Below are 19,317 nucleotides of genomic sequence, written 5' to 3'. Positions count from 1 at the left end.
CTTCTTACTGTGGAGCTTCACAAGTTTCTCATGTTGCCTTCTTCTACACTTAGCTAACTCTTGGGTATATGGGAATGTATGTGAAACGGGAACTAGCTAGCTAGTGGATACCTCCATGTTACGTACTGTGTGTCTTGAACTAATAGTGGGCCCTTGGGTCATGGTGAGTGAAGACTCTGCCCACAGGGCTCCTCCCTGTGGGCCCTTACCACAACAGGCAAGGTCTCAGCAGTGATAGACAATGGAGGAAACAACTTTATTATACAGCCAATGGTGATCTGAGGAGTGGATCAATAGAGTCAGGCCCGAAAGAGTGACCTGCAGCTGGTCAGTCTGAGTAGTAATCCTCAGCATGAAGTAGTCCGGTGAATACCTTCTCTATGTGTAGCTTGTGCTGGCAACTCCGGTAGTGGTCCGCAGCGCGGGGTAGGCCGGAAGCCGATGGGAAATTGCATAGACTGGAGAAATACGGTAGTGGCCTGCAATCAGGGTAACACAAGGATCCATGCCTCAAAGGTAGAAGAGCAGGTTCTGTACTCACGCCAGTACTGTGGAAGTAGATGGAGGATCAGGCACCGAGGAGATCCAAACAAGAACAGCAAGGGTCATCCAAGGGCGATGCAGGAACTCACTGGAATAGAGAAACAGAAAGTAATGGCTCTCCGAGGAGTGGATATCCCTGAGTGTGGCAAGGCCCCCGAGGAGCGGGTACCTAGTTTACCCAGTAGGATACCGAGACGGAGTCCCAGTGTGGCGGAAATAGCAAGACAGGAATCCTTGCTAACTTGTATTTCTAAAAGTCAGCTGAACTTAAGTATCATGAGCGGATGACGTCATGTGGTGGGGACGCCCCTGAGGTTCCCGCCATGTCGCGTTTAAGAAGGAGGCAGGCATGCGTGCATGTGCCTTAGGTAACCCCGGATGTAAGATGGCTGGTGGGACTGCCCACATCATCCTGGGCACGTCATAAGGGTTGGTGTGTGGAAGTGGAGGCCGCCATTCTCCCCAGACTCAGAGCTGCATAGAGAAAGGAGGTAAGCAGCAAAGGTTGCAGCCACCTGCGACCGACAGGTGCAGCAGTATCCCCCTTCTTAGGGCCCCTCCCAGGGGGGTTTCGGCTTTCTAGGATGAGCAAGGTGGAAGCGATGTAACATCTCTTTGTCCAGTATGTTAGCAGCAGGTTCCCAGCTGTTTTCTTCTGGTCTGTACCCTTCTCAGGAGATGAGGTACTCCCCGTGCTTTCTTCTATTATGAACATCCAATATGTCATTAACCATGTACGCAATGTCATCTTCAGCATCGAGGGATTGTGGATCAGGAATTTTATGAGAAAACTCTGAGAGGATAAGTGGTTTCAGGAATGAAACATGGAAAGCATTGTGTATTTTCATTGAGGGTGGCAACCTCAAGCTGTAAGTCAAAGGTCCCAAACGACTGAGGACAGTGAAGGGTCCAATGTATCACGGAGTGAATCAAACTGAAGGTAGCTTGAGCTGGATATATTTGGTACTGAGCCATACCTTATCTCCTGGCTTAAACTGGGGAGCCTCTTGATGATGAGCATCATAGAATCTTTTTGCTCGTTGTCCAGCCTTATGCAGAAGCTCCTTGGTCTGAGTCCAGAGTTGGTGAATCTCATCAGCAGTAGCAGTAGCTCAGCTGAGCGCTGCAGTAATGAAAACCGATACCGATAAAGTTGTCATCGCTTTTCATAACCGGCTGACTGCAGTTATGAAACCGACACCGAGTTTATCGGCATCAGTATTCATAATCGGCAGACTGCTGGTAACCGCGGGTTCGTGTTAGCAAGGAGGCGCCAAGGTCACGCTAGCACCTCCTTGCTAGCCCCCCTTGCAGGGCCATGCGTGTGCTAAGAAAGCGGGTGCTGAAAAGTCAGCGCCCGCTTTCCGCAAATTTTTTTGCATCGGCCCCTAAATAGATTATGACACATGTCTACAGCAAGTCCCTGAATATGTCTTTGATAAAGTTTTGAAATACTGCTGGGGCATTAAACAGGCCAAACAATATCATGAAGTACTTGTTGTGACTATCATGAGTGTTAAAAGAGGTTTTCTATTTGTTGTCTTCCTATATGCATAGAGGTTATGTGCCCTGAAAAGATACAACTTGGTGAAGATTGAAACTTACTGTACTGTACTGATTGAAACTGAATAAAGGGTAAAGCTAGTGCATCGAAAATGTGCGTCCAACCGCGGGTTAACAGTGCGCTCCTGGTTTGGCCTATGCAACTTAAACAGCCAATAAGGAACTCTGCAGCATTTTTATATTAGTGCAGATTTTAGCATATTGTTTTTTAAAGCGATTTTGTGCATCAAGGCTTTGCATGGGTTTTGGTGTTTTTTTACCTAGTGGGTCTCATTTGCATACCATTATTTTATTACATCAAGCAGGGCCCCAGGTTTTTACTGCATGTGGTTTTAAAAATTGATGCAAAAAATAGCACTGATTTTGGCACAAATTTTATTACATTGGTCCCATTATGAGATAAGGCAAGCAGAACATCAAAGTTATTTTTTCACTTAAGTTTCTGAGACATTTTGACAAAGGGGAGTGAGAACTGCTGGTTTAGCTTATATTGCTCTGCTTCTTGGTTGGGCTAGAATGTAAAACATTAGCTAGGATTAAATATAATTTGGGGTAGCACTCCTTCCCCTTCTAAGCCCCATTTTTACCTCACTGTCCTCACAATGAAGGTAAAATGTAATAATCCAATCCAATGTACTTCATCCAGGGCCCGGCTGGCCCACCTAGAACTTAGCATACACACGCTAGCATTCAGTAATAGCTCAACCTCGGGAGATTTAGGTTTTGCAGCAATGACAAAATTGTATTTTGCGGCATGTATCAAAACGTTCTTTTTTAAACTCTTTAATTAAACCTCATAGGGACAAGAAAGAATAATTGTCTGCCTGGGGGCCTTTTTCACCAAGTTGTTCATTACAGGAAGAGAAAGCATTTAGCTGAGATCACACTGAGACATTCAGAAAACTACTCTTTTGTAAATGTAAGTACAAAAGTGTGTCCTCCTGTGCAGTTCACAGTTTTTTTCCCTACTCAGTAACTTCAAAAGAGGAGAGCAGACTCCTCAGCTGCTTTTTCTTGTTACCATTGCATTTTCTGTACTGCATTTCATGCAACTGAATCAGAAAAAGCTTTGCAGTCATAATGTAAGCATGCATGCATTCACAATACCATTGCTCTAAGTCCTTTCACAAGAAAGCAAATAGAGTGTTAGGAATTATTCAGAAAGGAATGGAGAATATTATTGAGAATATTATAATTCCTTTCTATCACTCCATGGAAGACCATAACTTGTGTGCAATTCTGGTCACATTATCTCAAAAAATATGCAGCAGAATTAGAAAAGTTACAAAGAAGGGTGACCAAAATAATAAAAGGGATGGAATGATTTCACTATAAGTAAAAGCTAAAGAGGTTAGGGCTCTTCAGCTTGAAGAAGAGATGGCTGACGGGAGATATGATAGAGGACTATAAAATAGTGAGTGGAGTGGAACTGTTAAACGCGAATCGGTTTGTTAACTCTTTCAAAAAGTACAAAGATTTGGGGAAGTTCAGTGAAGTTATTAGGTAATACATTTAAGTCAAATAGAAATATTTTTTTATTCACCGCATAATTAAACTCTGGAAGTCATTGCTGGAGGATGCGGTGAAAGCTGTTAGTGGGACTGGATTTAAACAAGGTTTAGACAAGTTCCTGGAAGAAATGTCCATAGACTATTATTAAGGTGGACTTGGGAAAATTCACTGATAATCCCTAAGAGAAGCAGTGAATTTCTTAGAACATAAGAAATTAAGATTGGCCATACTGGGTTAGAACAAAGGTCCATCAGGTCCAGTATCCTGTTTCCAACAGTGGCCATTCCAAGTCACATATACCTGGCAGGATCATAAAAGTTCGATAGATTCTATGCTGCATATCCCGTAGTTAAGCAGTAGATTTCCCCAAGTCCATCTTAATAATGGTTTATGGACTTTTCTTCCAGGAACTTGTCTAAATCTTTTTAAACCGAGCCACACTAACAGATTTCACCACATCCTCTGACAACGAATTCCAGAGTTAAATTATGCATTAAGTTAATAAATATTTCTTCTATTTGTCTTAAATGTAGCACCTAATAACTTCATTGGATATACCCTAGTCTTTGTACTTTTTGAAAGAGTAAATAATAGAGTCGTATTTACCTACTCCACTCCATTCATTATTTTATGGACCTTTATCATACTGTATTTCCCCTCAGCCATCTCTTTTTCAAGCTGAAGAACCCTAACCTCTTAAGCCTTTACTCAAAGGGGAATTATTCCATTCCCTTTACCATTTTGGACACCTTTCCCTGTATCTTTCTAATTCTGCTATATCTCTTTCGAGATCTGGTGACAAGAAGAGCATCCAACACTCAAGATGTGGTCGTACCATGGAGTGATATAGAGACATTATGATATTCTCTGTTTTATTCTCCATTCCTTTCCTAATAATGCCTAGAAATCTGTTTGTTTTCTTGGCAGCTGCTGTACCCTGAGCAGAAGTTTTTAAAGTATTATCAACGATGATGCCTAGTTCCTTTTCCTGAATGGTGACTCCTAATGTGGAATCTTGCATTGTGAAGCTATAATTTTGGTTACTGTTCCCTAAGTGCATCACTTTGCAGTTGTCCACATTAAATTTAATTTTCTATTTGCATGCCCAGTCTCCCAGTTTTGCAATGTCCTCTTGCAATTTTGTATCATCAGCAAATTTGATTACTTCACTCATTTTTCCCATCTCTATGTCATTTATAAAATATTAAAAAGCAGTGGTCCTAGTACAGATCCCTGGGACATTCCACTATTCACTTTTCTCCATTGAGAAAATTGACCATTTAGCCCTACTCTCTGTTTTCTATTTTTTTAACCAGTTCTCAGTTCTCATTAGGGACTTTGTCAAATGCTTTCTGGAAATCCAAATGTGCTATATCAAGTGGCTCACCTTTATCCACATGTTTATTTATGCTCTAAAAAAACTGTAGCAGATAGGTGAGGCTAGACTTTCCTTGGCTAAATCCATGGTGGCCTTGTCCCATTAAACTATACTTATCTATATTTTCAGTAATTTTGTTCTTTCAGATACTTTCAACCATTTTCCAACACTGACGTCAGGTTCATCGATCTGTAGTTTCCCAGATCACCTCTTAATGAGGCCATGCGCCATATTCCCCACTTAAGGTTACTTGATTATTGCAGTAACCAGATAAATATTCTCGGGGGTGGGAGGGGATGGGGGGGAAGATGCAGCTTCTGTCATATGCAGTGCTCACAAAGGAAAAATAACCCTTGCTGTAGTTGTACGATGTTAGGTTCCATATTAGGAGCTACCACCCAGGAAAGAGATCTAGGTGTCATAGTGGATAATACATTGAAATTGTCGGCTCAGTGTATTGTGGTGATCAAACAGTAAACAGAATGGTAGTAATTAGGAAGCGTGGTGGAGAACAGGCAGCCTGTGTGAGGGTACAAAAAGAAAGAGAGCTGCTGCTGGGGAAATGCCTGACAGGATGGGGACGTGCTGGAGTCCAGCAGTAAGGAAGGTGAAAAAGCACTGGGGAAGGAAGTGGGAGGAAGAGAGGGAAAGTGCTGAGATCCATCCTGAGGATGGAAAGGAGAGAATGCTGGGGGTCTGTCTTGGAAAGGAAGGTCGGAGGAATGCTGTGGTCCCCCATACACACACACAGAGGAAGGTGATCAAAACTTTAAAGTCCCCAGATATGCTTCTTGTGGTTTCCAGTTTGTCTGCATGTTTCTATTTCAAATTTATGTTCCCTTATTCTATATTTGATGATAATCTGTCCATGTTCCGCATATGTGACAGTAATGAAGGATTTTGCTAGTGTTTAATTTCTGTTTTCCCAGTAGGAGGTGTATTACATCTATACAGACGTAAAGGTCATACCTTTGGGACCAGCATCACATTTAAGTCTACTACAGATTATACATAATAAGTATTATGTTTTAAATGTACAAACAAACAAACAAAAAAAAACTTTAACAGAGTGTCCCAGCTTGGGGTGTTTTATATTGTATAATGAGTGAGAATGAAGTTTTTCACTTGGGCATACTGGTAAGTGCCAAATTGCTTGGCTAGGGCTCTGCTGTGCCATTTTTCCCACCTCCCTGCTGGACTGAGGAATTATAATGACATCCTGAGATTGGCATTGAGACAGAGCTCCCAGCTCTAATTCTGAGACACAAGTATGGTGGGCACAGGCTGAGCATCCTCCGGTGTCCTAGATCATATAAGTTGGAGCGTGACGCTCAGACTCTTGCCTTCATCTGAAATGAGTCATTGAAGAGCGGTGTCCTAAGCACCCTTTCCCAGAGGCTGATACCCTTGGCAGGGTACTTTAACTCCAACCAGCTTGATGTCCATCTCCTGATTAGCTCTGCATAACACTGGATCTGGGCCACTGAACCACTCTCTACCTAAAACATGGCAAAATATGTAAAATCTCCCATTTCCTGTCTGTGTAATTCCTGAGGATACCTAAGAGTTTAGAATGATTGAAAACTCTTTCCAATAAGTCACGCCCAGTTGTCATTACAAATCTGAATAAAACCTTCACAAACCTGAATAATACCTTCTTGCAGTTAAAGCATGAATAACACCGCATACACAACAACAACAGAACCTCCTCGGAAAACAGATAAGAGTGGTGGGACCATATTAAAAGATGTGCACCTCTTATTCATGAAAATGGAAACTATATAGTAAATGCATATAGTTGGAAAAAATAGAAAGTAATCCTAGGAATAAGATAAACAGATGGAAACTTTAAAAAAAAATGCAAGAAAGGAATGTGTTGATATTTTCAGATTTATGGGTGGCATTGCTATTTTAAGTTTCCACTGAGTCACCTCACCAGAACTTTTTGTTTTTTCACTATGGTATACAATATGTGTCCTTATGAGTAATCTTGTATATCCAGCAGACCATTTTAATAGACAGGAGTATTTTATTGACATATGGGCTGAAAAAGGTTTTTCAAGTTCACAAACTCGAAAAGTCAGCTCGCTGAGGAAGTTTAGCAATAAAAGGAATAAAAGGAAATAACTAACACTGAGCTTTATTGTCTTTAAAATTCAGAATCTAGCATATACCAAGAAAAGCTTGATTCCTTCCTTGATAGAATTTCTCCTGGACTTGGGGCACTATCAGGAAGCTGGATTCTTATACTGTAGCTCATTGCTAGGCTCCATCCTGCCCTGTTCATTGAGTTCATTGAGTCTCTGTCTTGGGCCAACCAAAAAACCCAGCTCCCTCCAGAAATACAAACTTTAAAAACTGATACCTGCCCCAACCCCAGATTCCTCACCCCCTCCCTCAGAACCCAGGGCCAGTACAAGGGTATTAGGTGCCCTAGGTGAATATTATAGCCTTGCACTCTCACTCCTTTCCCTGGCCCTCTCCACACACACAAATAAGAGTTATGCATTTATAATAGATTGTATATGAAAAAGATTAGTATTCTGAGGTATAAATATTACTTACATGCACTGCTGTGATTTCAACCAGAAATTCCTACAAAAAAGACACTTGGAATCCGTATGGAATTAGGCATATTGTAACGTGTGTTGGGTGTTTGCCTGATCCTTCGAAAGCCCAAAAACATTAATACACTTCCTCACCTTAATCACATACGCAAAACGTAAACAGGCCCTCATCAAATGCAGAATAGAGCAACCCTAAAGTAGAAATGGAAATGTACAGACAAAAACTGAACTGGAAACCATAAGAAGTCAGACTCTCTATGTAGTGCAACAGTGGAAAAAAAGAACCATCACCATTCCTCAAACAATAAAATCAATTAATATAATAAATACACAATAATTACGGTAAAAACATACTAATAATAATATTTCAACAGCAGCTGATGAATAGAAGATCAAAAAATACTAATATACAACTTTTTTAAATGTCCTAAACACCAATAAAATATTTCAAACCAGCAGACACGTCAAATAACATCCAAAGAATAAAACTAATAAGGATAAAAAAAATTCACACTCTCCATACCTGGGAACTTTCGATTTCCACTTAACCTGAGATGGTGTTGGATTAAAGGGTGTGGAGTGCACAGACTTTCTCCTCTTTTCTTATATACACACACCACAAGCTCACATATACATATGCTCACACATATACAAACTCCTTCTCTCACACACCCCCGGATTTCTCCAGCACTTCATTGGTTGGGATCCACTAGCAATCCCAGGCCCTCTTCTTCACTTTGGCTGCTGGTAGGTTGGGATCTACCTGCAACCCCATTCTCTCATATACACACACAATCCAGGCAGAATCCATTCCCTTTCTCACACCCATACAAACATACACATACAACGCAGGCAGTTCCCTTCTCTGTCTCTCACACATACATACATCCACCCCAGGCAGGCTCACATTCTCTCTCTCACATGCAAACATACACACAACCCAAGCAGACTCACATTCTCTCTCTCTCACACACCTACACACAACCCAGGTAAGCTCCCATTCTCTCTCTCATAAACACACATATCCCAGTATCGGCTCCCATTGTTTCTCACATACTCACACAACTCAGGCAGGCTCCCATTCTTTCTCACACACATATAACCCAGGCAGGCTCTCATTCACACACACTCTCCCATCCCAGGCAAGCTCCCATTCACACACACTCACCCATTCCAGGCAAGATCTCATTCACACATACCATAAACCACTACACTACAGAGTCAAACCATGATAGTGTATCTTCTTCACAATGAGACTGCCACCACACCAACCAGATTCCTAAGTCTGCAGTCCCTGGCCTATTTTACAGAGACCAAATGGAGAAGGGGGTGATAGTGAAGCTGACATTGAAGAGCACAGAACAGCCCTACACAGTGATTAATTTTGCATTAGTATGAACCTTGTGAGCAGGTGAATGCCTGTCAGCCCCACTGCTTCTTCCACATCTGGATATGTTGGCTTCCTGCTTATCAGGCTTTCATCCCAGACTCTGCTGCTGGTGGCCATATTGCTGCCTCTGCTGCTGATGATCACATTGGTGAGGGTGAAATGGGCAAGAAAGTTAATCAGAGGATGTGGGGGCAGGGAGTGAGTGAAGAGATCTGAGAGGCTATGAGTTGTGTAAGGTCAAGGGAGAAAGAGTGAATCAGGCTATCAAAAGATGCTGCAGTGTATGAGTGAAGGGATCTAAGGGACTATGAGATATGAATGGGAAGATGATGTAAGTGAAGTGTTTGGAGGAAGCTGAGGGATTGAAGAAGGGGAGGAGACAGAATTGAGTATGCTGGGGGAGGGGAAAGAGAAGAGAGTGAGGAAAGCATGTGGTGTGGCTACCTTCTTTCCACCTCAAAGGAGGAAAAGAGCAGACCATGCATTTGAATTTCAGGCACGTCACCCATGTCCAAGGCGACAGAGGACAGCAGAGCCTACGTACCAGTCTGCTTCCACTCCCTAAGGCAGAGGTGATCCAGCTGATTCTGGCTTCAAGAAGAGACCTATACTTTATTGCCAGAGGATAGAGAGGACAAGAGTTGCTGCAGAGGGTGATATGCAAGGGAGAGGAGGGGCTCAAGGATCATCAAGGATAGTGGGATAATCTTAGAGGCCTTAGGATCACTGGGGGAGGATGGAAATAATGTTCTCTAGGGAATTGGGGTGGGAAGGGCTAAGGATGGAGGATCAGGATCATCAAGATAGAGAGGAGGAGGGGGTTGAAGAGAGACTGTTCTGCTCAGGCTTGTGAACCCTTGGGCCGACGGGAGGATGGAATACCTTAGGAGGAAGATCCGTAGGTTCTCCCATCGGGTGGTGAGGCAGGAACAGAAGACGTGACCAGCTGACCCTCGGCACTGGAGACAGAGGCGACTGTGGAGGCAGACGAAGAGTCATGACGTCGAAGGAAGGAAGTATGTCTTCGCCACTGGAAGTCCGCGGTCCCCCCAGGAGGAGCCTGTAGGGACCCAAACCGCTGGGACTTAGGTGGACCTTTGAGAGGTCAAGAAGTTCGGTGCAAGGGCTGACTGGAGCTTCACCCCTGGAAGCCCACGGTCCCCCCGGGAGGAGCCCGTAGGGACCCGGGCTGCTGGGACTTAGGCGGGCCCTTGGAGACGACGGTCAAGAAGAAGTCCAAGGTCAAGTACCAGAGGGTCGTCGCTTACCAGTCTGAGGTCACACACTGAGGGATCACCGCTTGCCAATCCGAAGTCAATACCAGGAATCACCGCTAGCCGATCCGAAGTCACACACCAGGAATCAACACTAGCCGATCCGAAGTCAGGAACCAGGAACACCAAGATGAGCCAGGAACAAGGATCCAAAGCACAAGAATTCACCGAAGCAAGCAGACCTGACTAACCACGGAAGTTGCCAAGTCAAGGAATGAGCAAAGGAAGCCTCCTTTTATACTTCCTCTGCTCTGGATCATTGATCATTGGAAGCAGCTGTAGGTAATTAAAGGGCTTAGGTTCCTTTAATTCTAGTGAGGAGGCGCGGCCTCGCGCCTAAGATGGCGGTGGCCATCTTGGATTCCGGCCGCGGGGGAGAAGCTGTAGCTGCTGCACAGGGGAAGCAGGAACAGCTCCCAGCCATGAGGACACCCCAGGGGCCCGTGCTAACGCACGGGAAACAGTGAGGCACCGGACCAGGGATCCTCACCCAGTGTTTGCCGCGGCGGGTCACCGTCGCGGTCAGGTAGGGGGGCGCACCCGCGGACGGCCGCAGAACACAACAGAGACAGCATCATTCTTTCAATCTCCTTTTTCCTCTTGACACCTGTGATCCTGCATTCCCAACCGCCAGCTGTCCTTCTCCTACCAGTGCTCATCAAGCATGTTAAGAATGTGTTCGCTATTCTTAAAGGTCTATTAAATACTCTCTATGTCTCATGGACTTCAGATATAACATAAAAATAAATGGTATAGTTCTGTTTCCAAAGATGCAGTGCCTACCTGTGGTCAAACAGCTGTCTGATTAATGATCTGTATTAGGGATGTGAATCGTTTTCCATATCGTCTTAACGATAGAAATCGTGTGGCAGGGCAAGAAAATCGTCTTAGGCACGATTTTTTAGTTAAAAAATCGTTAAAAATCGTTTTTTCCGATTAGTGCGCACTAACGGCAGTTAGTGCGCACTAACTGGGAGTTAGTGCGCACTAACTGAAAATGATACAATTTGACACTTTTCAGGTCAGTTAAGGTCAGTTTAGGAATGAATATGTATTCCTATTGGCTGCCCTCTTATTTATTCATGTTACCAAGTTTCCTACTGACAGTATATGGGGGATGGGAAATGGAAACAGTTGGTAGCTTGACAAAACAAGTAATGTGATCAGTCAATGTGACTAGAACTTGTGCCCTAACCCTGATACCAGGGGTATTGTGATCTTCCTGCACACAGTGCCCTATCCCTATTAATACCAGGAGTGTTGTGATATTCCTGCACACAGTGCCCTATCCCTAATACCAGGGGTGTTGTGATCTTCCTGCACACAGTGCCCTATTCCTGATACTGGGGGTGTTGTGATCTTCCTGCACACAGTGCCCTATTCCTGATACCAGGGGTGTTGTGATCTTCTTGCACACATCCCGATATCAGGGATAGGGCACTGCATGCAGGAAGATCACAACACTCCTGGTATTAATAGGGATAGGGCACTGCATGCAGGAAGATCACAACACTCCTGGTATTAATAGGGATAGGGCACTGCATGCAGGAAGATCACAACACCCCTGGTATCAGGGATAGGGCACTGTGTGCAGGAAGATCACAATACCCCGGAGGAGTGAGGGTCAGGCAGCTCCCCCCTGTCTGTGAAGCCAGCCTCTCACTAGTAATGCAGGGAGGGAGCTGTCTCAGGCTTCACCATCCTCCCCCCCCCCCCCCCTTACCCACACACCATTCACTAGCTGGGACATGGGGGAAGTCAGGAGTGAGGGTCAGGCAGCTCCCCCCTGTCTGTGAAGCCAGCCTCTCACTAGTAATGCAGGGAGGGAGCTGTCTCAGACTTCACCATCCACCCCCCCCCCCTCACCCACACACCATTCACTAGCTGGGACATGGGGGAAGTCAGGAGTGAGGGTCAGGCAGCTCCCCCCTGTCTGTGAAGCCAGCCTCTCACTAGTAATGCAGGGAGGGAGCTGTCTCAGACTTCACCATCCTCCCCCCCCCCCTCACCCACACACCATTCACTAGCTGGGACATGGGGGAAGTCAGGAGTGAGGGTCAGGCAGCTCCCCCCTGTCTGTGAAGCCAGCCTCTCACTAGTAATGCAGGGAGGGAGCTGTCTCAGACTGGTATCAGGGTTAGGGCACTGTGTGCAGGAAGATCACAACACTCCTGGTATTAATAGGGATAGGGCACTGTAAGAGATGACTGTAGTAGATTGAATAAAGATCTGATGTTTCTGCTCTCCTCACACCAAACAAAAACAACACACAAGCAGAGAAGCCCTTCTTACAAAGCTGAGCTAGTGAGTTAAGTAGGAGGAAAAGTAAACATACTGGTGCCAGTGTGGCTACTTAAAAAATACACTTACCAACAATCAATTACATATATTTGAACTGTGTACAGTTCCAGCCAGGACCACCTTTCTAAAATGCACAGTGATTGGCAAATTCAACATGCACTAGCATTTCAGGTGCCTGCTAACAAAAATAATAAACAAACAAGTTCTAGTCACGTGAGTGCTGATCATTACATTACTTTTTTTGTCAAGCTTCCAACTGTTTCCATTTCACATCCCCCCAACCATATTGGTAACATCAATAGATAAGAGCACAGCCAGCCAATAGGAATACATACATACATATTCATTCCTAAGTGACCTTTACTGACCTGGGAAGTGTGAACACTTTGTTTCATTTTCTGTTGGTGTTCGTTAGTTTCCAGTTCCATTTCCCATCCCCCCAACCATCACCTCAGTGGTAACCTTGGTAACATCAATAGATAAGAGGGCAGCCAGCCAATAGGAACACATATTCATTCCTAACTGACCTTCAGTGACCTGGAAAGTGTTTATTTGTATCATTTTCAGTTAGTGCGCACTAAATCGAGTTAGTGCGCACTAACGGGGAGTTAGTGCGCACTAACTCGAGTTAGTGCGCACTAACACGATTTAACGATTTTTAACGATAAATCGTTAGAATTTCTATTGTATCGTGTTCTATAACGATTTAAGACGATATAAACATTATCGGACGATAATTTTAATCGTTGAAAAACGATTCACATCCCTACTACACACACTCACACTAGCCAAGCTCCATTCATAAACACAACCTAGTCAGACTCCTATTCACTCACACACTTACATATATACACACACAGAATCCCAGACTTCAATTCACACACTCAAACACACCCACAGTCAAGTTCCCATTCATACACACATATTCCAGGCAGGCTGCCATTCACTCACACACACCCCCCCCAGACAAGCTCCCATTCACACAATCAGTTCCCATACAGGCTTCTATTCACAAACACACCTCAGACAGGCTTCTATTCACACACACAAAAACACCAGTCAGGCTCCCATTCACACACATACAAACACACATACACAGTCAGGCTACCATTCACACACATACCAATCAAGGTCCCATTTACATGCACACACACACACACATGCACACCAGTCAGGCTCCCATTCACACACACACACCCCAATCAGGCTCCCATCCACACACAGGCACCCCAGCCTATCTCCTATTCACACATATACACACATATTCCAGTCAGGCTCCCATTCACACACATGCACACACACACACACCAGTCTGCTCATATTCACACTCACACACTCACACAGACACACATACCCTATTCAGGCTCCCATTCACACACAACCACATCAGGCTTCCATTTGCATACACACACACACAAGTCAGGCTCCCATTTATACACACACACCCACACACCCACATACACACACACAGCAATCAGGCTCATATTCACTCACACACTCATACTCATTCCAAACAGGTTCCCATTCACACACACAAACACACACGTCCATCCGAGGCAAGCTGCCTTTAACACACACACCCCCAGTCAGTCCCCCATTCACACACACACACACACACCAGTTCTGCTCATATTCACATACACATAGACACCCCCCCCCTATTAAGGCTCACACTGACACACAACCCTGTCAGGGTCTCAATTGCATACACACACACAGACTAGTCAGGCTCCCATTTACACACACACACACACACACACACACACACATAAACACATCCCAGACACACATACACACCCATCCCAGAAAGGCTGCCTTTAACACACACACACACACACACACACACACACACACACAACACACACACACACACACACACCCCATTCAGGATCTCATTCAAACACACTCTAGCTAGGCTCCTATTTGCATGCACATACACATGCCAGTCAGGCTCCCATTCACACACATTTAATCCAATCAGGCTCCCATTCAAACACCCACACACCCACACACACACCTCAGCAGGCTTTCATTTGCACACACTCCCCAGACAGGCTCCCATTCACACACACCCACACACATACACATACCTACAGTACCTGAATGTAAACCGATGTGATGTGTCAGATCGAATGTCGGTATATAAAAAAAATAAAAAAAATAAATATACACAAACACCCCAGTCAGGCTCCCATTAACACACACACACACACACACATTCCACACAGGCTCCCACCTACACACACACACAGCAGGCTCGCATTCACACATACACTTGCACACACACATAAATGCCAGTCAGGCTCCCATTCACACACACACACACACACACACACACACACACACATAACCCCATTTTCAGGTAGCTACTCACTACCAATGGGGCCATTAAAACAATTTATACTTTCTATTTTCAAATACTTTTTATTGCACAAGATGATCAATTGTACAAACAATTCTGTATAGTATACTCAAATTTACAACCTTTAAACCAGATGCATTAGCACTTGCAAAAACAAAGATTCAGAATTAAATATTGCATCATATCAGAGCCACTACTCATCACCTCATATTTTTCCATGTTTTCTTCCCTCCCATCCCTGACATACACATTCATACCCATATTAGAAAACCCCACACAATAAGTACACTATATACCCCTCCCTAGAACCATTTCCTTACCCCTTAAGCTTCCTCCAAAATGCACTTGAACTCACACACATCCCATATGTACTCACATAAACACACACTCTACCATGTCGCTGCAGTGTCCACATACATTTCTGTGTAGTGGATACATATATATAGACATAAAGCATAGAAACATAGAAATGATGGCAGAAAAAGACCAATCGGCCCATCCAGTCTGCCCAGCAAGCTCCCACACTTATTTTCCCATACTTATCTGTTTCATTATTTTCCCATACTTATTTGTTTCATGAACCACCAAGTTCATCCCCTGTCATTGATGCAGAGAGTAATGTTGGAGTTACATCAAAGGTGAGCATAAGGCTTAATGGTTAAGGGTGGTAACCGCCACATCAAGCAAGTTACCCCGAGGCTTGGTTACCCAGACTGCACAGATCAATGCCTTGTTGGATGTTGTCTGAATGTAAATCCTGTTTTCCACATTTCCCCCTACCGTTGAAGCAAAGAGCAGTGCTGTATGTGCATTTAAAGTGATGTATCAGGCTTAATTGGTTTAGGGTAGTAACTGCCGTAATAAACAAGCTACCCCCATGCTTATTTGTTTAAATGGCAGATGAAATTTAATGTGGATAAGTGCAAGGTGATGCATATAGGGAAAAATAACCCATGCTATAGTTACACAATGTTAGGTTCCATATTAGGTGCTATTACCCAAGAAAGAGATCTAGGAGTCATAGTGGATAACACATCGAAATCGTCAGTTCAGTGTGATACGGCAGTCAAAAAAGCAAACAGAATGTTGGGAATTATTAGAAAGGGAATGGTGAATAAAACAGAAAATGTTATAATGCCTCTGTATCGCTCCATGGTGAGACCGCACCTTGAATATTGTGTACAATTCTGGTCACTGCATCTCAAAAAAGATATAATTGCGATGGAGAAGGCACAGAGAAGGGCTACCAAAATGATAAAGGGAATGGAACAGCTCTCCTGTGAGGAAAGACTAAAGAGGTTAGGACTTTTCAGCTTGGAGAAGAGACGGCTGAGGGGGGATATGATAGAGGTGTTTAAAATCATGAGAGGTCTAGAACGGGTAGACGTGAATCGGTTTTTTACTCTTTCGGACAATAGAAAGACTAGGGGGCACTCCATGAAGTTAGCATGTGGCACATTTAAAACTAATCGGAGAAAGTTCTTTTTCACTCAATGCACAATTAAACTCTGGAATTTGTTGCCAGAGGATGTGGTTAGTGCAGTTAGTATAGCTGTGTTTAAAAAAGGATTGGATAAGTTCTTGGACAAAAAGTCCATTACCTGCTATTAATTAAGTTGACTTATATAATAACCACCGCTATTATTAGCAACGGTAACATGGACATCGCCACCTATCCCATGACTTTTTATTTTTCCTAGAAGCCTCTCATGAGGAACTTTGTCAAATGCCTTCTGAAAATCCAAGTACACTACATCTACCGGTTCACCTTTATCTCCTATCTTACTTCTTAGACTTCTGGCATTGGCATATAGACATTTCAAAGTGTGTTTTTTCTTTGTATTAACAACCTGCTTTTCAGTTCTTAGAGATAATTTGGAAATCTTTAGCTCAGTTTATTTTTTACATATAGGCACATGGACTATGCTTTTATTGGAACCTCTCTGTTGGGATTTCCCTAACTCTCCTGTTTTATTAGTATCCTATCCTTCAAGTATCCTTTTTGAGTCTCATATCCGTAAGACCCATATAAAGACCTCTGCAACACCTCTGCACCAGCGGGATGGATTTGTCTGCATTAGAGCCATGTTTTAGAAACCACATGATGACATAAGTCCAGAGCTGGAGAGCCTTCGTCTGCAGAGTAAGTGCCATTGTGAAATAGAATTGCTGCCTTGTCTCTTGTCAATCATTGCTCTAGCCAGTGTCCCCTCTTTTTCAAGATCTTCCGCCTTCTAATGCAAAGACAAAAAGTAGTGCCTAGCTTACAGATATGCAAAGAACTTTTATCCAGGAAAATTGTGAATGGCCTGAAGTTGAGCAAAAGTGTATAAAGTTTTCCCAAAATCATCATATAGTTGCACGATACATGTAATGCCAGAAGCCTCCAATTGCCAGAAGACCTGACAGTGCTCTATATCTGGGGGGAAAGCAGCATTCCCTTAAAAAGGCAACAACAGCAACTTTTATGGCTGTCGGTCGCAGACAAATGCAACCGTGAATACTCACAGCTTGTTCTGCTTTACTACCCTCCCCAGGTCTCCTCGCTGCATGGGCCTCTCTGCATCGCCGGATTCCGCGGGCCTCCTCGCGGAGGCATGGACGCCATTACTTCCTGCTCCGCTGTCTGGTCCTCTTAGGCATGCGCGCGCGTCACAAGTCCCATCCTTGAAGCCACTTCGGTGGGAACCTCAGGGGCGACCCTGTTGATGATGTTATCAGACTCCAGTATTTAAGCTCTTGCTTTGCTCCCAGCAAGCCGACTTGTCAACAAGTTCCGTACGAGTCCTACGCCTGCCTTGTTCCTGAGTCGCCACTCCTGCTTGTATCGTGGACCCTGTCTGGCACCCACTCCTTGGGGGTCAGTGTGCGCTCTATGGGGACCTGTTCCCTGGCCTACCCCGCTCCTCGGGCTGGCCCCATGCCTCTTGGGTTCCATCTGGCTTCCTGTTCTTCCTCGACTCGCCTTGGGAACTACTGCAGCAACTTGTGAATTCTCAGCCAGCCTTCCCCGCTGCTTGGGGTTGCACTGTATCCTTCAAAAACTATTTGCGCCTTCCCACTCCTCAGGCCATGCTCAACTACTCCAAGACCACCCTGAGCTTCCCCGCTCCTTGGAGCTTTCCCCTTGTGATCCTACAATTGACAGCTGTCCCGCTCCATGAGCTATTGGACTTGGACTCGGGCTCTCCACCCTGGGGGGTTCGCCTACACTCTCCCTGTACACCCATTGCGCTGTGGCTCCGCCCCTCGGTCTACACCATTGGAGAATATCCTGCTTGGCTATTCGGGTGCCCATCATTCTGTGATCTGCCTGGTGCCCTCTCTCTTCAGTCTCTCCAAGTGCCATCTATAGACTGCTACCCTACGGGGGTCATCTCCTGGTCTCTGGGGCTCTCCCCTCGACTGTGCACAGAGCTTCCCTACACTTCAATACCTCGCCTCCTGATGGTGCGGACCTGTGGGGCTCTTCCCCACAGGCTGTATCAACTTGCACCTCGGGCCAAGGGTCCACATACACACTAATCATAACAGCGTTCCAAGACTTGTAAGCCCCCACCATAACTGCAACCATTTCCAAGCATCCATACAAGCTCTCATCATGATATTACCCCTAGCTAATTTCCTCAAACACACCTCCTGACAATGCAAAACAAAGAGCGGAGACCAGGGATCAAGCATGTTATCTAATAACCCTAGATCACATTACTTCCCAGATAACCATTCCCCATCCTGAGTGGAAATCATTTGTATTATTGCCATTTATTAGAATTCTCGCAGAGGGGATGCTGTAGAGTAATTTTAATCATCGCAGTATATCCCCTTGCAAACCATATTGTTGAAGTGCCAACAACATGTAACTACATGAAATAGAATCAAAAGCCAAGAATCATAGCCTAATGGCAGCTATAAGCTAGTACACATTTTTAACCCCATGCCTTCCCCTTACAAAACCAGTTTGTTCCGGTTGGACAAGCTTCGATAAATGAGAAATTACTACTTACCTGATAATTTCCTTTTCCTTAATCTGGACAGTTGGATTCAGGTCCAGTGAGTTATGCACATCTACCAGCAGATGGAGACGGATCAAACTGATGTCACAGTATATATACACATCAGCCTGCCAGTATTCTCTTCAAAAGCCAAATGTGGACAGACTAGCAAAACCTTGATTAATAAGAGATAACCATTTCTGTACTCAACCAATAGGAAACACTGAGCTCAGGGAAAGAATGTATGAACACTAATCTAGAGACTGGATGAACATTTACCACGTAGCCTGGAACACGTAGCCACACAGGAGGACCATAACACAATCATTCAGCAGCCAAGGGCGGGAAGCTGAATCCATCTGTCTAGATGAAGGAAAAGGAAATTATCAGGTAAGTAATAATTTCTCCTTTTCTAGCATCTAGACAGATGGATTG

The sequence above is a fragment of the Rhinatrema bivittatum genome, chromosome 1 (assembly GCF_901001135.1).
Source record: "Rhinatrema bivittatum chromosome 1, aRhiBiv1.1, whole genome shotgun sequence".
NCBI lineage: Eukaryota > Metazoa > Chordata > Amphibia > Gymnophiona > Rhinatrematidae > Rhinatrema > Rhinatrema bivittatum.
The sequence above is the reverse complement of the archived record's forward strand: the minus strand, read 5'-3'. Positions refer to the sequence as shown.